Source organism: Leopardus geoffroyi, chromosome B1 (genome assembly GCF_018350155.1).
Source record: "Leopardus geoffroyi isolate Oge1 chromosome B1, O.geoffroyi_Oge1_pat1.0, whole genome shotgun sequence".
NCBI classification, from domain to species: domain Eukaryota; kingdom Metazoa; phylum Chordata; class Mammalia; order Carnivora; family Felidae; genus Leopardus; species Leopardus geoffroyi.
The window spans coordinates 3,320,174-3,344,224 of NC_059327.1; the positions used below are offsets into that span (position 1 = coordinate 3,320,174).

The window sequence follows — 24,051 nt, forward strand, 5'->3', positions numbered from 1 at the left end:
ATTGGCACATTGCCACAGTATGTCACGATTAAACACCTGAATTTATGAAAGAAGAGCCCTTCGTGTGAATTACACTGCTTGGAGTCACACGTTGATTAATACAAATCAACCTAATACGTAGACAACCAAACTCAGAAAAACAGGAGCTGAAAAAAATAATGAATTCGTCACATAGTTTCCTTGCTTCTGAAGAGAGTATTTTCAAATTCTAATGAGGGCTAACCACCCTTCGCTCACGACAGACTTGTGGCACAGTGGCCTGGGTCCTGGATTTGAAGAAGGAGGATCATCCACGCGCTTGAAAAGCAAGCATTGTACTCAACATCCCAAGCCAATCTTTTAATTTGTAGAATAATGCCTCGCTCATAATTTTCACAAAGTTTAAATTCCATACGTGTGTTATACACATTTATCATAATGGCTGGAGAGTCCCTTTATAAAATGACTGGTAATTAAAAATAGGGGTGTGGTGGGCAGAGGGCAGGTAAAATTAACTAACGCACAAATGGATTGCCAATAACAGCATTTCTACCAAAGCTGTCTTACGGCCTCTACATCCAAATTCTATTCAACACTTTGACTTTCGTCCTGGTAAAACTAAACATTATCCAGATGCCCTTCTGGGGGTAGCCATGAAGGGATGCCCTGCAAATAGCTGTTGTATCCTGGACAATCACTCTCTTTAACTTCTTTATGTTTCTTAATCACTCAGCTTCTAGTCACAATGCTGTTTCTCCTAACTGAATGTTTCATGTATGCCCTCCACTGCACCACTGTTAATATCATTATATGGAAATAGCTATAGGAGAGAGAGAGTTGTTCCAAATTCATTTTTTCCATCTGCTGTGTAGTACAATTTTCGGACGGTTTTAGACGTCTGTGGACATCCACTGGGGCGGGGGGCGGGGGGAACCCTGAGGCTCTGTGCTTTTTAGTGATATGAGCTAAATGGACATTTCTCTTTTTAACCATGAGATGGAACCCATTCACACCCCCGACAGAAATTGAATTTTAAAACACACTAATAAATCACAGTGGAAGGACTGTCACAGCATGAAGTGGGACGGAGCCGCTCCATCTGTGGCCAGCTGCTGTGATGGGTCATCCCACTGTTGGGAGGATGGCCCGCCCTTCATCACAGAGGCTGCACACGTCATGTGACTGACAAAAAGCGTTCCTGGGAGGAAAGCCCTGTGGCGTCACAGTAGTGCTTAACAGTACTGATGTAGGACATGTCTGGGACATGATTGATTTCAAGGCGTGCTTGGCACCAGCTTCATCAAATGCAAACTAAAGAAAAAAGAGGAAAATCACAGCAGAGTGGCTCAAGTATTCTCTATCTTACTTTTTAAAAATCCTTGTGTATTTTAATTTTAATTCTAAAACATATCACTCGCATATAATTTGTAGTTACTGTTGTCCTTTGTTATTTAAATATCAATATAGTCTTTTCATTAGTTGCAAATGAGTGCATGTACTACCTACACAAGTTATTTGTGGCATGTTTTATCAAACATTATTTTTTTTTAAGTCTATTTATTTTGAGAGTGAGAGAGGGAGGGAGGGGTAGAGAGAGACAAGGAGAGAGAATCCAAAGCAGGCTCCATGCTGTCAGCACAGAGCCTAATACAGGACTCAATCCCACCAAAGTTGAAATCATGACCTGAGCCACAGTCAAGAGTCAGACACTAAACAAACTGAGCCACCCAGATGCCCCTCATCAAATGTTTAAAACAAAAATTTGAGATTGAAAATGAGAGATTTATTTAATATGTACTGATAGAAATCTATAGTGCACCTGCTAGGTTGTTTTAGTTTTTTTTTTTTTTTTTTTTTTTTTTTCTGAGACTAGTAAGACCCTAATAGAGAAAACTTATTAACTCTACAGTAGAAACTCTATAGCAATGATAAACAACCTAAGATTTTAAATAATAAATATTTTGTGTTTATTTTAATCATTTATATACTGGTTTCATGAATACTTGAAATATATATATATATATATATATATATATATGTATATTAAATTATTAAAGACTTATCTTCTTAGGCTACTCTTACCTGTCAGAGCAAACTCATAAATTTTTCTCATACGGCCAATGCTTCTTTAATTCCTAAACCAGAAAGGTAAATATTACAATGCTGCTGAAGGTGCCTGAGTTATTTTCAAGTTGTGTATTATTCATTAGCGTGAAACACCTTCAGGAAAGTTTTTTCCCTTGTGTTTATCGATGCATGTGTTTCCAGGGTCCAGAAGAGTTACTAACATAAGACATAATAGTTAATAAGTACAGTATTTGTTAAATAATGTACAGTATTTGTTAAGTAAGTACAGTATTTGTTAAATGTACGATTGCAAGCTCTTGTCGATCGTCCCAATGTTTTCAGTTAGGAGCAATGAGAACAAAGCAGGATCTGCGTAAGTCAGAGTTACATGGGGTCAGTGTGCTCCTACAACCTTCCTCACCAGCCTCGTCCAACATGACCATCCGCGGTCCCAGGATTTTCCGTGAGCTTATTTAATCTCTGTAAGAACCCTATGACATGGTCCCTATTCTCAGTGTTATTTTATAGATGATGGAAACAAACCCTAGCGGCTCTAGAAGCTTCCTTGAGCCTACATGCCCAGTGAGGTGCATGTGTGACCTGCCCACTGTACTACACTCATTACTACACACATTCCCCAGCATCCTCTACAACTCACACCGTGGATCTGACACGCAAGAGGCACTTCTGTTAGCAGCCCATTTTAAAGGCTCAGGAAACATCTTCTCTGGCTGAGGGAGGGTATGAGGGCATCACAGCTGCCTACAGCTACCACACTGAAGAGGCACCATTTCTAAGACACCCAAATCTCTCACCTACATGGAAGTAGATTGTCTATGCCTTACATGTTTGCACTGAAGAAGTTTTATCATGATTAATAACATGACAATATTTTGCTAGTTTGTATATCTATTATGTTATTGTATATTGTACTTCATATTATATATTTTATACTTTGTTATATATATTTATATATATGTAGATTGAAAAGTCTATAAAAGCAAGGACATCGCATGCAGCCTAGAAAAAGTAGTAAGATTAGAATGGAATTATTTAATAAACAAACTTGGTCTAAGTAGATGTTCTCCTTAGAGAGTGAGGAAACTAAAATTAATTTCAGCTACATTAAATACCTTGCCTAAGTGGTTGAATTGGGATTTGTCTGACCTCAAAGCCCTTACTCTTTCCACCATGATAAGAAAACTTTCAACGCTGACACTACTGTTTAAAACTACTTTGAGAGTCTAGCTCTATGTTTCGGCCAATTATTATTAGAAAATAATAATTGCCAAGTGTATGGATTTTGTTGCCAGTTACATAACAGATATTAAAGCTTTGTTAATTGATTGTTTGCCCCCAATTACACAGTTTATGCACTCCGTACTGATTTCATACCAAATAATAAAGCCCCTGAAAAATGGAACATATCCCCACAAGAGACCAGTGCAAAGACTTGAAACTTCCTCCTTCCAAGGACACGGAAACACAAAAGCACATTTTAGTCTCCAAATAGTTTGAACAGGAGATCATCTTAATCACGAGATTTATTTCTCGAGGGGGAGGAGAGCAGCTGGTAGCGACTACTGATGTCATGGCTACATACGACAAACACTTCTTGATGTTCTGTTTGAACAATTCCTGCCACAGCTGGATGGAAACAGAGCTCTTCGATACGGATTAACGTTCTGGAATATCTGAAGCTGTTCATATTTCTTGCTAGTTTAGTTAATAGCAGGGTAATTATAACATCACTTGGCCAATATTTTACATATTGCCCAGGCTAATCATCAGCGATTGAGTCAGAATATGTGTCTAAGTGTGAGAGTGTGAGGATCTCTGTGTGTTTACAGGGAGTGGGTTTGGGGAGAGTTATAATCCTCTTTCCCTTCGTTATTTTCCCAACTAGGTGTTTATTTTGTTCCTTTCTTCCTAATTTCTACCTTACAGAAATCCTGAAATCGAATTTTGATGATTAAAACGAGCCTGCTCTCTCAAACTGCAATGAGGTCTAAATTCCTCTGAGATCACAATCAGTTAATATCCATTCCGTCTCTTAGGATACGTTATCACATTCTACCTACCAAATGAGTAATTCCTACAAGTTGATCCAGCTACACTATGGATTCCCTGAAGACAAATTATGTCTCATTTCTTTCTGGATATCCTATTGGACCAAGCACAGCAACCTAAAATAGAATATTCAAAATATATCTTGCTGAAAAGGGAACATATAAGGGTGTGTGTGTGTGTGTGTGTGTGTGTGCGCGTGTGCGTGTGTCTTTGTGTGTGTCTTCTTCTCTGAATCGTTTTGGATGACTTGAAATTAAAATTACTTTGAGAGATACTTACAGGTCATTTGAGATTGAATTCCACACCCTCCTATTCAGATCTTTGAAAGTTTTTATACCTCTGGGACCCAAACATACAGTCCCAAGTTAAATTTCATTTTCAAATAGCACTAAAAAAACTTTGCCACTCTTGAGAGAAATTTGGAAACTTCCCCTTTCTGCTAATGAGAGTGTGGTAAATTGCCAACTTTTTTTTTTTTTTGCCATAGATGCCGGGAAATTAAAAATTAAATATTAATTTTGGTCTCCGTGATTCTATTAATCCTCATTTATAGTTAATTAATTCACTCCTCCTGCCTTTCATTTTCTATTTCATTATATTTTTCTGCATGTGTTTTGCTCAAACAAGTCACCGGAAGTAGTGTGTAAACACAGGTCATGAATAAATTTAATAAACCAAAGAATGGTACCTGATCTCTGGATCCACTGCACCCACCTGATGGCGAATAAAGCACACGTGGGCAACTGAATCTTACTTGTTCATCTTATATTATAGCTTCTTCCCCCAAAAGAGGGGGTCCCGGAACAAACGCCAAAGTAGGAGGCTGCAAATGTGAATGTTTTCGCCAGCGAGGTCTATCATCAAATGCCCATTCACAGGGAAGCTCCTTTCGGGACAACAAAATGAATGCAAGCTCTGCCCTCAAGAAAGGCTTCCTCTCTAGCTAAGAGACCGCTCATCTCCAGCACAACTGTTATTGTCAGTGAGACAAACCCCGTACCCTGGGTCTCTCGGGGGTCCAGAGTCCCACACAAGTGGGTAACCACAAACAGGGAAAGCTTTAGCCTCTCCATAACCTCACATTCCCCAGGAGGCCGACCGTTTCCACGTTTCTCTCTCTACTTTGGTCTCTGTTTTCTAAGCGCATATAATTTTTACCTCTCATTTATAAAATATTCAGCATTCGTAGATTTATCCAACTCATATTCTTTCTATTCACACTCTTGGAACCTGCCTACGAATACAAGCATTGCTGCAAGAAACCCATGAATTGTGTCTGTAATTTTAAATATTTCAGCACACTCTCAAAGGCAGCATGTAACACACACATGAGAATTTGGCAAAGGGTTAGAAAAATATAGATCCTCCCCGGGACTAATGAATAGACTTAGTCATATTTGGGGGGAAGTAATTTGAATGAAAAGTCATCTGCAACACTCCCCCCCTTGGCTGTGGTATTGAAATTACTCTTGCCCAGCTGGTCTCTAATTATCGCTAATTGAACATTCTGATATTGGTGTAAAAGATGTATCCCAAGTATATTACACGAGAGCATTGCAGTGCTAATGCTTTTAAGGGGAAACAGCTACCCTTTCTGGAGGCATCTGTTACTTACTGAGGTCTGGTCGGCTCTTGGTGCCTTCGCAGGGCTGCCATTAGCTTTAATGAAAGGAGCGCAATATGGGAGCAGCGAGTGCATTGGGAACTAATGTCATAATATGCATTTGATGGCTAGCCACAGGTCGCACTGTTTTTAAACTCCCTTCTAGAAGCTTGCTCTTTACGATGATTAGAAGAGGAGAAAGAGAAACAAACAAAAATAGTGCGTAACAGCTGGGGCCCAAGACGTCTCATCCAGATGTACGTCTGCACAGCAGACGGAGTAGGTGGATGGCTTCACTTCCCCCAGTGAAATAGGGTGCCTCTGTCCCCCCTTGAACGTTACCACTCCGGTCAGTTTGATACGCGCTCAGACACAGGCACATCGAAATCTCAACAACTCACACTATGTTTTAGGCCAGGGAATTCCGGGCCTCTTCTTTCCTGGGACCAGACTGCGATGCGTTCTAATGGGTCTACACCTCACAACACATGTGCCCACCACATATTATTCTATTTTGACTCCTACCAGCAGATGTGACAGAAGTACTGATAAAATTTTAAGGAGGCATCATCATGGCCATAAAGGCTAATGGAAAAGTGAGCAGGAAAGGTGGTTACCCAATTTGTATTTAAATCACAGCAGAGGGTGTGGCTTATGGACTGAACGTGTGCCTCCAAATTTATGCGGTGAAGCCTTAACACTCAATGTGATGATGATATCAGGAGGTGGACCCTTTGGGAGATGACAGAGGTCATGAGGGTGAGACCATCCTGACGGTTTTGGTGTCTTTACAAGCAGGAGACACTGAAGCTTCTCACCCCCCACCTTGTGAGGACACAGGGAGAAAAAACAGTCCTCTGCAAGCCAGGAGGAGGGATCTAGCAGGAACCAAATCGGCTGGCACGTTGATCTTGGACTTCCAACTTCCAGAAGTATGAGAGATAAGTTTCTGTTGTTTATAAGCCCACCAGTTCATGGTACTTTGTCAAAGCAGCCTGAGCAGACTAAGGCCGTGTAGAAAACTATCTAAATTTTAAGAGTTGTTTGTATCACAGACACTCTCATGAAAACCTGTTTGGCATGCTCCAAAAAGGCCATTTGCCTCTAATAACGAACCTATATCCTCAGCCAGAGTCAAGACATCAAAACTGCGGACAACACTTCCCAGGCGTTTTATACTGTGTGTTGTCTTAGAAATACCTCAACTGTGTTTAACCTGCAGGCTCATCAAAATCCCATCCTCAATTCCCAGTTGGTTACTTTTCTCTGTTGTCTCTCTTCCACATTTTCTTAAAGATAAAATGGGTTTCATCGCCCTATAGTGTTTTCCAGTTTATAAAGCAGCTCCTGATATGTGATTTAACATCAGCCTGCTCAAGGATTGGATGACTTATGCATACTATCAACTGTCAGCATATGTGGGAACAGAAGCATCAGGGGACCAGTGAGTACTTAGCACACCGAGCACATTTTAATGCTATCTTAGGTCATAACTGATGAGGTACCAGGAAGGGGCTGCAGGCGATTCTTGAATTTCAGATTTATGTCGGGTTGCATAAGGGATGCATTCCTAGCAGCATAAAATAGCCTCCCATCCTCTGGCCAGAGAAACCTGACATCAGACCCCGACTAACGCACCTGTGGTCCGACTTTCTATCTACTGCGTGTCGCTTTTCCATGTTTGGGGGGGGGGGGTTCCTTTACTTTGCTGTTCCACACTCTGAGCACAACGGTACCCCCTTCAGCTAATTTCCCTGGTCAGTTACTCCCCAGGATACACAATTATGCCAACATTATCCAGACTTTTTTTCCAAAGAAAAATTCACTAGTATCTGAATTTTTTCCCCCCAAATGTGGACAATTTGGTACCTTCTACTCTTCCTAGATTTTTCTTCCAAAAGATGTGAAGTGGCGAGCTCTCGGTCCCATCCCACACAGAGACTTCTCACTAGGACCGAGGGGGTGTGCTCCTGTCCCCCCCACCTCCCGCTCCTGGCCTCAGAGATGACATCCCCATGGCTATGCTGGCTGCTAGCTGGCCTCTCTGCAAATCCTTTCAAATTTGCAGGTGACCGGGGTCTTTTCAGGCTGAAACTCCCACCACCACTCCAGAGCATCCCTGACATTTCCCCTGGGGCTCCCATAAAAGACTACATCGTGCCCAGCATTGAGGTCCACACAGCCACCCACCCCCGGGGCCCCTTAATGTCAAACTGCTGTGTGCAAACTCCACCTTCCCAGTCACACGTGCCCATGTGGTTAGTTTACCCCCATCGCTCACTGTTTGTGTAACCCAATTTGCTGAAACATCAAGAGACCATCAGATAGAAAAATTGTGGTCCCTATGCTCTATGCACAAGTGCTACAAGAATAAAGAATAAATTTTCTCCAGGGGAGAGAATGCAACCTTCTCTACCTAAATCTCTCAGAACAACTTTTTACAACACATGACTAAAATTTTGCCTTTTGTTTTAATTTTTAATTTTTTAAATTTATTTTTTAAGTGTATTTATTTACTTTTTGGAGAGAGAGAGAGCAGGGGAGAGGCAGAGAGAGACGAAAACAGAGAATCCCAAGTAGGCTCCTCACTGCCTGTGCAGAGCCCAAGTCAGGGACTCAAACTCACGAACTGTGAGATCATGACCTGAATTGAAACTAAGAGTCTGATGCTTAGCTGACTGAAGCACCCAGGTGCCCCTAAAATTTGGGTTTTTAAATGTGATAAATAAATAATGTCCCCCTTCAATTTGCCTTTCCGTGGCCCCAGGCCATAATTTCTTTGATTCGGAAAGTCCCCTAACTGAAGACTCTTTGGTCACTTCTGAAGTCATACACGCAGTAACAGGTGACAAAAAGCCCCCCAAGCCTGCTCACATGCATTTGGCCCCTCATTCTTCAATGGGTCCCCCAGCTGTGAAGCACTCACTACAAACACTTCATCTGCCAGGGTCCTTTAGTACAAACCTAGTTAGAGATAACCCCCGTCTGTGACGTTAGGAGGCTCAGGTTTAAATTGTGGCTGTGTTTTTATGGGCTGTATGAGGTTGAGTGATATCCATAATCTGTCTGTGCCTTCGCTCCCTTGTCTGCAAAGTAGGGATGAGAAGGGTGCGCACATCAAGGGTCGTGGGTAGAATTAAATGAGCCAACATATGGGAAGCCCTTACAACCGTGCTTGGTACACAGAATCAATACACAGATCTGAACTATTTTTATCACGACTGTTATGAACGCTCTGTAATGGGCAGAGTGCCATTTGCAACCACGTGGATGGAATGAGAGGGTATGATGCTGAGCAAAATTAGCCAGTCAGAGAAAGACAAATATCCTATGACTTAACTCATATGAGGACTTTAAGAGACAAAACAGGTGAACATAGGGGAAGGGAAGCAAAAATAATATAAAAACAGGGAGGGTTACAAAACATAAGAGACTCTTAAATATAGAGAACAGAGGGTTGCTGGAGGGCTTGTGGGAGGGGGGCTGGGCTAAGTGGGTCACGGCCATTAAGGAATCTACTCCTGAAATCATTGTTGCACTACATGCTAACTATTGGGATGTAAATTAAAAATAAATAAATTTAAAAATTATTTGCACATCATTTAGATTTAGTATATCCATGGAGAAGTGCACCAGTCAATAAGTACTACTTAAAAAATTTTAATGTTTCCTTATTTTGAGAGAGAGAGAGAGAGAGAGAGAGAGAGAGAGAGCACGCGAGCACACATAAGCAGGAGAGTAACAGAGAGGGAGACAGAGAGGATCCCAAGCCGGCTCCGTGCTGTTGGCATAGAGCCCAACGCAGGGCTCAATCAAATGAACCATGAGATCAGGACCTGAGCCAGAATCAAGAGACGCTTAACCGACTGTGCCACCCAGGTGCCCCAAGAAGTACTATTCTAGAAAGGACCCTATTAAGCAATGTGTGGCAAGGTGCTGTCCAGGGAGGCCAGATCCCAGGACACAATATTGGGATGTCTCAGCAGTTCAAAAGACAGAAAGAAGGTAACACAGGCCCTGGCAAGAGCTGAGCGACACAGAAGCCGGTGACAGAGAAACAGAGGGGGAAGAGGAAGCCACTGGCGAGTCACAGCAGCAACAGTGACAGTAACTGTCACCATTGCAACTCTCTCTGTGCCCGGTACAGCGTGAGGCTATTGGCATCCTGGCCCCCACCTGCCCACTGCCGGTCCTCACCACAACCCTGAAAAACTCCCCTTTGCAGATTAAGAGTGGTCCTTAGGCAGGGGAGTTGGCGGCCCAAGAGACACACACAGGAGCTGTGATTGAAATCCAGGGTTCCTGGCTTCTCTCCCTTCAAATTTCCAGCTATTTAAAGGGTCTCAAGCATCTCAAACATCAAATGGTCCTCCCACATCTAGAACGTGCAACGGTGCGATCAAACTTCCACTGCTGCAAGTAGGAAGCCATCCCCGCAAACAGACGCCCCAACTGTGGAACAGAGAACGGCCCGCAGTCGTCATGTGAGCACCTGTCCGTGGTGAGCCCTTTTTACGTGTGACTTTGTTTTCTCCTGTGCAGACTGCAGGCAGCGTATTTCCACTGCATGTTTCACGATGACAGGCCGTGGCTACTCACATCAGCCATTCCCTGAGGGGGTCTTTGAACCATCTCGCCCACCGTAGCTCTAGTGCACGGGGTGGTCACAGAAAATTCTGGTCGACAACCTCTAGCTGTGCTTGGAAGACACGATCCACGCAGTGAAACAATACCTCCAACTCAGGGGCCGGCTTAACTTCAAACGCCAGATTGATGTTCTCACTGAAATCTCACACATGCACCCAGTGTACTGAGTCACATTCTGATCACTGCCAACGAGCAAATGTAGACTTTGGCTGACTAGTTGTTTTCCAATGTAGAATGTCCAATTTCAAAGCAATTAGTACCTCTGGTTCTAAGAGGATACTGCTAGATAAAGAGACACGTTAGTGCAGGGTCTATAATGGAATATGATGTTAAACAGTGACTAGCTCATTTTGAATCCAGCATTCATAAGTATGATATTTTTAAAAAAATTTAATGCTTTTATTTATTTATTTATTTATAATATTTAAAAATTTTTCACTTATTTTTGAGAGACAGAGCACAAGCAGAGGAGGGGCAGCAAGAGAGGGAGACACGGAATCTAAAGCAGGCTCCAGGCTCTGAGCTGTCAGCACAGAGCCCGACACGGGGCTCGAAGTTGTGAACTGTGAGATCACGACCTGAGCCAAAATTGGACACTTAACAGACTGAGCTACCCAGGCACCCCCATAAGCACAATATTTTGACTTTCAAATGGGCATATTAAGAAAAAAAATGAGCCATGTATAATATTTTAATTTTTTAGTTAAAGGAAGAAAAAGTATAGCTAGAGCTCGATTTGAACAAACTGTCAATCTTTTCTTAAAAAAAAAAAACAAAAAAACAGTGTTTTCTTGGTTCAGGGCTCCAAGTCCGTAATACGCATGCTCAAATATACAAATGCACGTGCATGTGTGTGAGTGAGAAAATGCAGGAAACAGAAAGAAGTTCGGGCAAGGGATAAAAAGGAGCAAGTAGGAAGCCTAAAAGGAAAAGAAACCTTGAATGTTTAGAAAATTAATACTTTCTCTCTCAGCGTTAAGTGTGATTCACAGAAAGCTTATAAATAACACAGAAATTTGAATTTGGTGATGGTGGGGAGAGGTGGATTATCCAGATACAGAAAAAAAATAACTGATCCCATACTGTTGCTCTGACCAGTTCTTTATGACGATATCCGTATTCTTGGCTTTCAAAACACTGCAGGTTTTATGGTACTCAGGTGTGACCCGTATGAAAAATGACACCGTAGATCCTGTGCTCCTCCAAACTTCGGGATGTGGCATGATGGATGCAAATGGCACCTTCCTCGTCCCTTCTCACAGCTGGTGGCAAATTAGAAGGTACCCAAGAAGCACCGATGTGTTATAAATTAAAGTCCCACTTTATGCATTAGGATATTCCCCCATCATCAACAAGGCACATTTGCTGAGAATAAATGGTTTTTTAAGCAGGCATATCTGTTTCTATTCATTAGGATTACATATTACACTGTTTTCTTCTTCTTTTTCAATAGAGAATAAATATATGCATAACTACCTTCTTGTTGGGACACACACACACACACTCACTCACTCACACATACTTTTAAATAGAATCACTGCTTAAAAACTGGCCATTACCACGTTTCAACAGTTAAAGAAAACGTGCACATAATTCTGCTTACTTGCTTGCTCTCCTTTTAAATACTAACAGTTTCCCTGTGTGGGGTGCTGGCTGCCTTCTAGTATTTGAGGCTGGATGCAACCAAAATTTGCCACCCCAAAATACATGTCTCAGGCATGTGGATTATTTTAGGCTGATTATTTTATTATTTTAAACCATTTTTTAATGTTTATCTCCTTTTGAGAGAGAGAGAGAGCAGGAGCAGGGGAGGAGCAGAGAGAGAAGGAGACAGAGAGAGAAGGACCCAAACAGGCTCCAGGCTCTGAGCTGTCAGCACAGAGCCCGACATGGGGCTCGAACTCATGGACTGTGAGATCATGACCTGAGCCAAAGTCAGATTCTTAACGGACCAAGCCACCCAGGCACCCCTAGGCTGATTATTTTTTAAGAAACAAAAAATTCAAAAGAAGGTCTTTCTTTTTGCCGCCCCCAACCCTGGCTAACTGTCTACAAGAATGTAGACTGAGGACCTCCTCTGCGGGAGGAGCACTATCACCACAGATAAACACAGTATAATACAAACCAGGGAGGAACCTGGCAAGGCCTGCTTGGTCGAAGTCCTCTCTTTGTCCCACTGTTTCTGTGTGGCGCAGCAAACATCTGTTTAACCACCATGTACTCTTTCCATCATTCCTGGGAATTGCCTTCTTCCCCTTTGAAGCCTCAGAGCCCTACCCCCTTCTCCGTAGTCCAGAAGGACACATGTGCCTGATTTTGCCTGTCTTTGGAACCTCTGATGTTTTGTTACATATGTAATGAAATAAGATGTTGTCCTGTTAATCTGTCTCGTGTCAATTTAATTCTTAGACCCACCAGAAGAGTCTTGAAGGGCAGAGAAAAATTATTCCTCTCCAACACATTTCTTCACAAAACTAATCTATACTGTCATGAAACGTGTACAAGGTAAATATCAGAGTTCTTACCAAGACTTTCTGAGTGTGGAGCGTTTTCCCTGGGTCTGTCTGGCCACCAAATACTTTTGATTTTCCAATTTATCATGCTTTCCTGCTTCATACATTCCAAATCCTTCTGCATTAACCAGATTTTGTCTTTTTCTTTTTACTAACTCTGGCCCAAGAGTTTCCTTTGTTATATTCTTACTCCAGGTTAAGGCAGAACCCCACCCTGGCTCTTTGCTATTTCCTGTGGTTCTGCTTCTTTCCCTACTTCCTTATAGGAGGAACCCACTCTTCGATCCAGGATCACACTGCTGGGAGTGATAAGGTGAAATGAACAGGGTCCCTCAGGTCATTTGGGACCCACTGCCTTAGAAAGTCTTCCAAGAGCATTTCTGTTTTCAAACAGGCAGTACTCTGTGGTGGCAGGAGAATGAAGGGCAGGCAGAGGAAATGTAGCCAAGAGCCTCACCCTAGCTATGAGATAAAGCTTTCTACATGTATCACCCACATCGTTCTAAAAGTTGAGTTTCCTCAAATGCTCCCAGAATGCTGATGAAAATGGACATCCTTGGACACACCCAGCCATCCCCAAACTTCACAGCCGTGAGTCCTGGACATTTGGATTGTTAACAAGTTCCTAGCTTAAGCTGAAAGTTGAAGAGCCCTGAACATCTATTTGCGAAGTCCAGCATCCTACTTTAGTGGCTACCAACAGCACCATTTCTTTGCTTTGTCTTTCTAGCCCTGTGACCACACAGTCTAATTCTGTGTGTCCTCCTCACAGACACTTGTAACTGTTTATTATCTTCCCTTTCCTCTTTTCCAATCCATCCAACATGCCAAAATCATCTTCAGCTTCCTGAAGCACTATTCTCTTTACATCAGTAGATATCAGGAACACAATGAACATTTTATCATGAAAAAATAGAGCTTGCCATCAAAAATTATGGCATTTTGTTCCATCAAAGACAATAGATTGCTCTCTCTCATACCACCTGAATATTTCTCGTGCTTCTCCACATCTGTACTTTTTATGTTATACACCCCATGCTTACAATACCCATACACATTTTCTATCCAGACCCTTTCTACTCCCAGGGTGCATGTCACATCCCAACTTTTCTGTGAAATATTCTTTGATGACCTCACTCGGGAATTACTTCTCTCTCCTCAAGCTCTGGTAGCGTCTCGTTAGTCTCTTGCTCATTTGTCATTTTTCATACACAGCATCATGATCACTAATGGATACAGTCTATCAGGCATCTCTACACTGGGTACATCGACAGATCCTGACCTATATTTTAACCTTCGCCCAGCAAGATGGGCATTATTAACCTCATTTTATAGTCAGGAAACAAAAACTGGGAGTCTGAGTAACTAAGCCAAATCGCCCAACTCCGAGGGGAAGGGCACAATGGTTAACCTATCGTCTCTTTTCATCCAAGGCCAGCTCCCTTTTGACAAGAACAGCTCAGCTGTTGAGGATTACTAGGGCTTTCCTGGCAGCACAGAAGAGAGAACTTTGTAGACAGAGAAAATGCATTGGAGCCATGGGAGAAGAAACAGCAGGCTGGAATCAAGATACTCTCAGCTTAAAGTACACAATGGAAAGTAAATACTAAGAGGGCTAAGGTCAGACCGGTGTCTGCACCACATTGAGAGGGACAGCCCCGTACAGACCCCTATTCCCACGTGTTAATTTATTTTCTGTCAAAAAGAGGCTTCGTTGTCAAATATGTTTGGTGAATGCGATGTCCTCTACCTGATCTTTGAGTCACACCAGCCAGTAAGATATCCAAAGCAGAAATCTAAGAAATCATTATCTTGAGGAGTGAGCCACACCCACACTGCACGTTCACTGAACTATTATTCACAACAGGCAAGACAACGTACGTGTGCCTCAACGGATGAGTGGATAAAGCTAATGTGTATATGTGCAATGGAATATCATCCAGGCTTAAAAGAGAAGGAAATCCTGCCATTTGCAACAGTAGGGATGGACCCCGAGGGCATTATACTAAGTAAAATGGCAGGCAGAGAAAGACGAACACTGGATGGTATTTCATGTATCACTTAGATGTGAAATCTACACTAGGGAAAAAAAAAGGGTGAATGCATAAAATCAGGGATAGAATGGTAGTTTCTGGGGCTTGGGGGAAATGGGAAGATGTTGGCCAAAGGGCACCGAATTTCAGTTATAAGATGAGCAAGTTCTGAGGATGTGGTGTACAATAAGGTATAGTCTACAGATGAAATTTAACTAGATAGGACTCAACTCACTGCCAAATATGTTTCATCCACAAACACTCTAGAACCTCACTGCTCATCTGGTCCACCAAATGGTGGCCTCCCTATCACCTGGAAGTTTGTTACAAATGAAGAATCTTACTACCCCAACTCTACTGAATCAGAATCTGCATTTTAAGAAGATTCCAGGTAATTCCTGCACACATAAAAATTTGAGAAGCACTAGACAAGCACATATCACAACTTCTAGCACATGCTATGTACTCAAACAGTATTTGCTAAATAGATTCATCTATGCTTTAGTATAAATTCTACTGATCCCCCCCCCTTTTTTTACTAAGTTGTATATCATTAATAATATAATGATCTGGACCCATATAGCATGTGGATTTCCAAGAAAGTGAATGGTGTATACAGTGATATCCCTGAATATTAAAAATGATTTACTACGGTCAAACACATTGCCAAAAACAAAGGGAGCTCTGCAACTTGGTTCTAACTTTTCTCGTAAAGCAATTTTATGACTGTAGCTTTTATTATCAGAGGGGTTTGTCTGATAAGACACGTTTTAAAAGTCCAGCATAGAAGAGTGATTTTCTAATTTCAAGCATTTCAAACTTACTTACTGAAAATAGCCTTTTGACTGAAGAGCAAGTTAGAAACTAAAATGTGTTTTTTTTTTTTCTTAAATCAAGATTTTCACTTTAAAAGCTTGTTGTTGGGTTCTAAGGTAGAAATCTGAACTTGTGACGGGACCATTTCTTAGAGTCACAAGCATGCAGCTCGTTAAAGAAATCGCTGCGTGTGGGAGGCATTGTGCTGAGGGCTTTACAAACCTTCCCTCATTTGCTCCATTTAACAAGCCTCCGAGGGCCTGTCGTGATCATTTCCATCTTACAGACAGGGATCCGCAACTTGCAGAGAGCAAATCTGCTCTAGGTCATGGGGCTCACCAAGTTGCCCATCCAAAACCAGAGCCCAAGTCTGATTGACACGGAGAGCTGAATCCACAGTCTTGCCTTGGCAACCTTGCTGTCCTGCCTGCTTCCAGGAAGAAAAGGAGGAATAAAGGGATATTCCCCCCACGCCCCCAGCTTCCCAGTAAGGCACAAGTAGCTCTGATAACAGACAGAAGACTTAGCTTCTCTCTTCACCAACCAATGGTGCGTGTAGGGCAGGCACTTCGTATTTTAGGATGCGGCTTTCTCTTCCACACAATAAAGTGATGGTGTTTGATTTCTCATGTTCCACCTATGCTAAAATTCACCTTGCATGAGAATCAAAACCTCCAAGATGTAGATGTTTATTAAGAAATGACACTGTAATTCCCTCAAGGGTTCCAAATCAGAATAACTTAGGTGCTTTTATTTATGAAAGTCAAAAGACGGGAAATGTTAATGCTCCCAGCCCTTGTTCATTTAAAGGGCTTATCAAGCTTGCATGGCATCGTGTACCGGTAGGATGAATCCGAAGTGTTGGATTGCACAAAATTACCTTATTCTCCGAACCAGTCCTCCATGAAATTATACAGACTTTATTTTAAGAAGAAAGAGAAAAATTCGATATTCAGACTTGTGAGAGAAACTTTAAATGAAGATCTCAACATATATAATTGGAACACCATGAGGTACAAATTGACTGACCTGGGGAATAAATGAAAGTCCGCAATGATTATTTGAGGATAAGTAAAATAGAACTCTCTATGAAAGGCAGTGTGTTTTTAAAAGGCAAATTTATTTAAAAATGTTAATTTAATTGTACTTCTTTCATTCCCTGGACAAAAGACCACATACAAAAGGACAGACCTGTGACTACAAAAAACATGTATTTTGCAAAATGAATTCAAATCTCTAAGGGGGAAAATTTTCCCCATTGTCTCCAACATAAATAAGTTATAGGAAGTGTATTTCTCTTTTTTTTTTAATATGAAATTTATTGTCAAATTGGTTTCCATACAACACCCAGTGCTCCTCCCAACAGGTGCCCTCCTCGATGCCCATCACCCACCCTCCCCTCCCTCCCACCCTCCATCAACCCTCAGTTTATTCTCAGTTTTTAAGGGTCTCTTATGGTTTGCCTCCCTCCCTCTCTTTTTTTTCCCTTCCCCTCCCCCACGGTCTTCTGTTAAGTTTCTCAGGATCCACATAAGACTGAAAACATATGGTATCTGTCTTTCTCTGTATGACTTATTTCACTTAGCATAACACTCTCCAGTTCCATCCACGTTGGCAATGTATTTTCCAATAAACTGAGGTCAAGCCGTGGGGGTGTCTCATGACGAGAGCAATATTGCGACAAAGTTGTGCTTTCTGCGGTGTGGGATCTGCCCTGATTGTGACACAGAAACATGGCTCTGGGACTCTCCCCGGGATACTTATCTATCTTTCCAATGGTTCCCATCATCAGGAAGCAGATATGGTTTATTTTTCTCTCTTCTGTTATTCCTTGGTCTGGTCATCATGCATGCAGTCATAGGAGAAAATACTGCCTTTTCTCCATGGCTACCACGTAAGTTTACCGTAAGTAAACTATATCGATTTTCTACACTGCAAATATTTATTAACTAGAATAGGTCATGTTTTAACTTCCTCAATCGTGTACATCTGAAATTTTGGAGGTTGATTCCAGCCGAAATGAAAGTTACCCTAAGATGAACTACTCGGGTGGTATTTCAGACATTGCGAGCCAACAGCCAAGCCAGACTTAATTCGTGCAAGGAAGTGGCACAGTGGCCCCTGTGGATGAGCCCTGCACACCAGGGAGGAGAGAGCACGGCGGGAAGCCCCTCCCCTCCAGTGCACCTGCCTGGGACTAAACTGGGTACACACAAGCTCAAAGACTGAGAATAAGGCGGAAGCTTCCTGCTGGCCCAGTAGAGACCTCCTGCTTGTCTTCTCTAGGTGAATTCCAGCATGAAAGGCCCCTCAGTGCCAGCAGAAGGTGCATCTGGGGAAAATGGGGAAAATGGGGAAGGTGCCTTAAAAAATTACCCCGTTTGGAACCTTTGCAAACACAGCCTGCCTGCTTCGCTCCGCCTGTAGGAGAGCAACATCACTTCCAGAGACTCCTTTACTGCCAGCGTCCCAGGGCCACTGGCAACCAATGCGAGAGGCGGGCGGAGAGTGCGAACTGGTTTTACTGTAATTATCCTATGTGCAAACGGCTTTTACCATAATTATACTATGGTTGTAGAAGATGTTAACATTAGAGGGAGGTGGGTTCAGGATATACAACAACTCTCCGAGGTAGCTCGGCAAATTCTCTGCAAAATGATTTCAAGATGGTGGGGGGGAGGGGGGAGGGATTCCCTAACCTTCTCAGAAAAAAATAAATATCGTTTGGATGACACAGGCAAAAGAATGTCATATTTCAAGGTAGAAATTCTCCCTTGGCTACAATTAGCTGTTATCAAATAAATTTTCCTTTATTTCTCTTTGGAGTTTTGTGGTGGAGGTAACAACAGGTTTGAGATGATCTAAGCTGGCCATTGTTTCCCCCATTTCCCTACAATTTAAATGAGTCAGAGTTGTATCAAGAAGCCTCAGTATTTACACTGTTAGGCCAAAACTTTATGATAACTTCAGACCGGTCACATATGTCCCATCTTAGAATCCTTACAGTATCCAAGATTGCATTTGTACCCAAAAGTATACATAACAGATATACCTATATGTATATGTATACCTGTTATTACCTCGCTATATAGTTAACAACACACAAAAAGGGAAAGTTGAGAAGCATATTTCATGATGACAACAGCACAAAGTAACAGAGCTGACTGGACTTGACGTGGCCTCACGTCTTCCTTGGGGTCCGCTGAGATGGGCTGGTGTTGAAGCACCAGCATACTGCATTTATTCTCCTGGTTTAAAGCCAATCAAGAAATACCATATTGACGCATTTAAATATGGCTGGAAATATGGCTGAGGATGGTCTCTGTTTACATCCCCACTCTGCCATCTGGTAGCTGTGTGGGAAGAGACTGAACTCCGCTGGGTTTAGTTTTCCTCATCTCTAAAATGGGGACAGTAGCATCTCCAAGAAGTGGCTGTTGTTTCCACTTGCCTGGCACATAGCCATCAATCAATGAATATTACCATTCAGTACAGTGTCTGTAAAGATACATTACTCGATTACAAAATATTACAATATTTTTTATAAAAATATTTTAATTAAAATAGGGGTTCAGGAGTCAAACCGTAAGAGACTTTTAAATACAGAGAACAAACTGAGAGTTGATGGGGGGGGGGTAAATGGGTGATGGGAATTAAGGAGGATCCTTTTTGGGATGAGCACTGTGTGTCATTTGTAAGAGATGAATCACTGGCTCTACTCCTGAAGCCAAGACTGCATTGTATGTTAACTAACTTGAGAATAAAATTTTAAAAAAGAAAAAGGGTTTAGGAAAAGGGCTAAAATAATATCATGTTAGTTATATCCTTAGACTTCTGGCCAGTTTGTAGAGGTTCAGAAAAAAATAGAAATTCATATGTGTGTGTGTACATATGTACATATATACATGGAATATATATATACACACAAACACGTGTACATATGTATATATACGTATATATACAAACAATACACAGAAATTCACACATATCTCTACATATACATACATACATATGTGATATTTGTTTCTTGTTTATGTCATGCTTATTATGCTATGAAAGCATAAATTGGTTATGATTTAATAGCGAGATTATGCTTGGTTAATGGGAACAAAATAAAGCGCAGTTACAGAAGTCCACAAAAAATGCTGACACGCATATATTATAATAGCTTTGTGGACTATGATTCCTGAATTTAAATTTAAAATGGAAAACATGATAGAAAGAAACCCCAGTTATTTCGACTGGGGGTAAAGGGACATTGCTATATAGTCTCCATGTTCCTGAATAATGCCATCGCCTTTCCAGAGTTACGTGACCGGACCGACTTGTTGACATGAGGGAAGTCAAGGTCATGGAAACAAAGAGAGAAGACGCAAAACAGTCACAGTCTGGAGGGGGTAAAAGAAGCCTAGCTCACTGCCTGGTGGCTCCAGCAGCAGAACAATCACACCAGCAGGACAGCCGGAAAAATTCACATCAGTCTGTACATTAGTTAGTTGCCTGGTGGCGGTATGACTTTCTTGGTTTCCATAATTATACTATGGTTGTATAAGACGTGAACATTGGAGGGAGGTGGGTTCAGGATACACAGCACCTCTCTGAGCTAGCTCTGCAAATTCTCTATAAAATAATTTCAAGATGAACAGTTAAATAAAATAAGGGGAGAGGGGAGCGTCCTTCCTTTTCTTCTGCCTCGGGCAGGGGAGTGGAAGAGTTCATTCCAGGGAGTTCCTCACTCTGGGTAAGCCTCTATAATCCTTCCTCATTAGAAATTAAATAAGCAGCAAGTCACATCTCAATTAAGTGACAAGCTGGATAAACATCGCAGGTGTTAATTGACCCTTCAAGGCTTCTTTGAAGCTCACTCAGCTTCTCCAGTTTCTTTGAAGTTGTGTATTGGCTTTAGCAAGGCCCTGATTAGATTGGTTCCATAGCGAGATTATGCTTGGTTAATGGGAACAAAATAAACTGCAGTTCCAAAACTTCTTTTGGTCCCCTCAAGTGTCGCCTTGTACAATGCAGAGAGACAAAGTGGTGGAGTTATACTGGTTAGTGAATAACTGAAACCTTAAGAAATCATAAAGTGGGGCGCCTGGGTGGCGCAGTCGGTTAAGCGTCCGACTTCAGCCAGGTCACGATCTCGCGGTCTGTGAGTTCGAGCCCCGCGTCGGGCTCTGGGCTGATGGCTCAGAGCCTGGAGCCTGTTTCCGATTCTGTGTCTCCCTCTCTCTCTGCCCCTCCCCCGTTCATGCTCTGCCTCTCTCTGTCCCAAAAATAAATAAACGTTGAAAAAAAAATTAAAAAAAAAAAAAAAAGAAATCATAAAGTAACAGATGTTCTACTGGTAGGATGAGGCAGGTCGAATCCAAAGCAGCCCAGAATCATTCTCGCCTTTGTTATCCGTGACATTTTCCAGGGGAGGAGACCTTACAAACTTGCACCTGTAGCACTTGAGTGGGCTGCCGTCTACAGGACATTGTAAGCGTTACAGCAATAATCGCTTCTCGGACTTCTGGCTAAGATCAAGCGAAGCGTTACAGTGATTGAACGTCTATTAAATTGGTTGGCGTGGGATTCCCATACACCTGAGCACATGTGCAAGGGACGCAAATATGTGCTTCGGTGAAGACAGGGATGTGTTCAGTGAGGCAAAACCGAAGGATGCTTGGCGTGAGGTGTGGTCATATGGAGGGCAGGCTGTGTGTGCAGTGCAAAGCCTTGAATGGCACAATAAGGCATTTGGGGTTTTTTTGGATGGCCTGAGCCTCAGTCATTGAAGACTTCCGAGGAATTGATGCATTTACGTGTGTTTGGGGATGCTTTTTAAGTGCATTTCCTGTTCTTCGTTTCCTTTCCTTCTCTACCCTACTCACAGGCTACCTGTCCCAGAAGGGGATGCATAAATTATTCTCATGATAGGATGCATGTTTGAAAGATCGTAAATGCTCCATTAGTTGTTTCCTGTCGAGACTATCTGTTCCTCGTCCCTTTAACCACCAAGTCTTAATTTAGACACCACAGTAGGTTAACTCTGAAATAAAATCAATTTTCTTTCTCCTTGATATTTCCTGGGTTATGAGCTATAGGCTAGACGGTCAAATCAGTTCAGAAATAAAGAAAAGTTGACTAGCTTCACCGCTAACCATGTTTTGAATTGCAAGAAAAATCATAATTACCAGAGCATGGGGCAAAGAGAATTAGAAATGGCAGCTCTCTGCTACAGTAGGGTATTGATAAGAAGCTAGCCTGTAGAAAATTAGAAGCTGACTAGTTAAAAAAAAAAAAAAAAAGTCAGGCTTATCTAATGTATATAGAGTGGATTCGGTTTAGATGACGAACCCCTCCACATTTAATGTATGGATAATTTTGGCACATTACATCATTCACCACATTTAGACTGTTCCGCTGTAGCCATGGTAACCCTTGCATAAAACATAGCTGAGTTGGTAATTTCACTCCAAATTCAATGAAAATAAAGCTAATCCTATTATTGTTCTTAACAATTTTCCAAGTAGCTTCTCCTGAGAGTGCCCTTGCTTGTATTTTCGGTATTGAAAAATGGATTATTGGAAAATTATATGTGCTTGTGCACTCCACACTCAGACTTGCACGCTGACCGACTGTCACTGCTCCGTAGCCTTGTGCTTGAGGGGGGGGGGCACCAGCCACCTGCGCTCTACTTAGGGTCTTCCTTGAAGTACAGGGATGCTAAATCTTTTAAACATACCGATTTGAACCATTAAACATTTCAGAGACTCTCAGTCTAAAATTATAGTAAAACAATAGTCTTTTTGAGATAAGCCATATTATGCATTTGTACAGATCTTAAAAACGGACTTCAAGTGATTCTGTTTTGTATTACAAATGTGCCCGTGCATGTTCCCATAGTGATTTAGGAAAGCCACCTATTCCGTGATAGCCTCCACGGAAGAGAGATGTGGGTCCTGTGTAAAAGTGCCATGGCCAGGTAAAGACAGTTCTTCTGGAGTTATGAGAAACGTGAAGTGTCACCCCAAAAAGTTCTCTCTGCTCCGACTCCCTATCGAGGCAGCATGTGTGTAAACTCGCCTCTCAGGTGGTTACTCTCTGTGGTAGTAACCTGATCGAGGCTTTACCATGAAATCTACGAGGAGATGTGAGTTCCCAACAAAGCATTAAGTCTACACCTGGCTGGACTGTCCTGTTGCAGGGATTGGGGTGGAGTGAGAAGGAAATGTAATTCCGAGTCAGAGGCCTTGAGCCTGAGTTCCAGTGCTGCCCTGTGGTCTGTGATCTCTGCTCCCAGGTTCTTCATCAATAAAAGTTAGAGGATATTAACAAGAAACCCCCAGGGCTTTTGTGCCAAGAGGACACTACAGATTGTCATAAGAACACAATATGAACACAACTCTATCTAACAGTAGCCATCGAGAGAAAGAGCGTGTTGAGTCCAACCAGATACCCCATTTGCCAGACTGGAAGGAACACAAACAGGGTCAAAGTTCCCACCAAGAACTTTCCCAACAACTGCCCAGTTTTTGTTTTTTGTTTTTCCGATGTGTTCACAGGTCATGAATCTTGGTGCCCTGGCAGATACCTACATATATTTCAGAGGTGGAAAGTGTCCTCTAGCCTGAATCCACACACCAAGAAGACGGGCCACTGTCCTGGCCGCCATGCCAGCTCTCTCTCCGACAAACATTAGGAACTGTTGCTCTCAGGCCTCACAAGGGCCCATGGCCCCATCCTCAGCACTTTTCTGAGTCCAATACTGAAGTCGCTGGGGACAAGTAGCAGGGGATCATGAAGACAGAGATTAGTCAGAAAGGAGGGGGATGTGAGAGAAATCGACAGGGATAAGCCAAGAAGAAACAGGCAACAACTCAGACAACATTCTTTAGCTCCCGCCTGCCATCTTTAATTAAAATGAATGAAATGAATGAGCTCGTGCCTCTCAGTGGGAAGTCACAATGTGCTCATAAGAGCCACAAGCCCTTCTGGAGACTTGTGTCTCGTTCTGATTTCACATGCCCTATTTTTATTTCAGACCTTGACACGGACATCTGCACCTCCACGTTTCCTCTCTTACATAAACTAAGTCTGTCTGGCAGAAGCTGTCCGGACCATGGGTTCTAAAATCATGGTCAAAGATGTCTCTCTTTTTTCTCTCTTTCCCAGCCTGACATCTTAGGAGCAAGGTAGTCGGTCGGTGCCCACGATCTGCAGAATCTCTCATAAACAAGGCCTTTACCATAAATCATATAGTTTCTGAGAGACACTCACCATGTATTTTATATTGCAATGAATTTCTGAAAACCAGAACGATGTAATTTTAAAGCTAAAA

The 24,051-nt window shown here is 42.2% G+C and overlaps 1 protein-coding gene across 5 annotated transcripts in view; it reads right to left on the minus strand.

Moving 5' to 3' along the window:
* CSMD1 (CUB and Sushi multiple domains 1) overlaps positions 1–24,051 on the minus strand; it is a 2,022,178-nt gene that overhangs the window by 985,412 nt on the left and 1,012,715 nt on the right. The gene's annotated exons all lie outside the window — the stretch shown is intronic.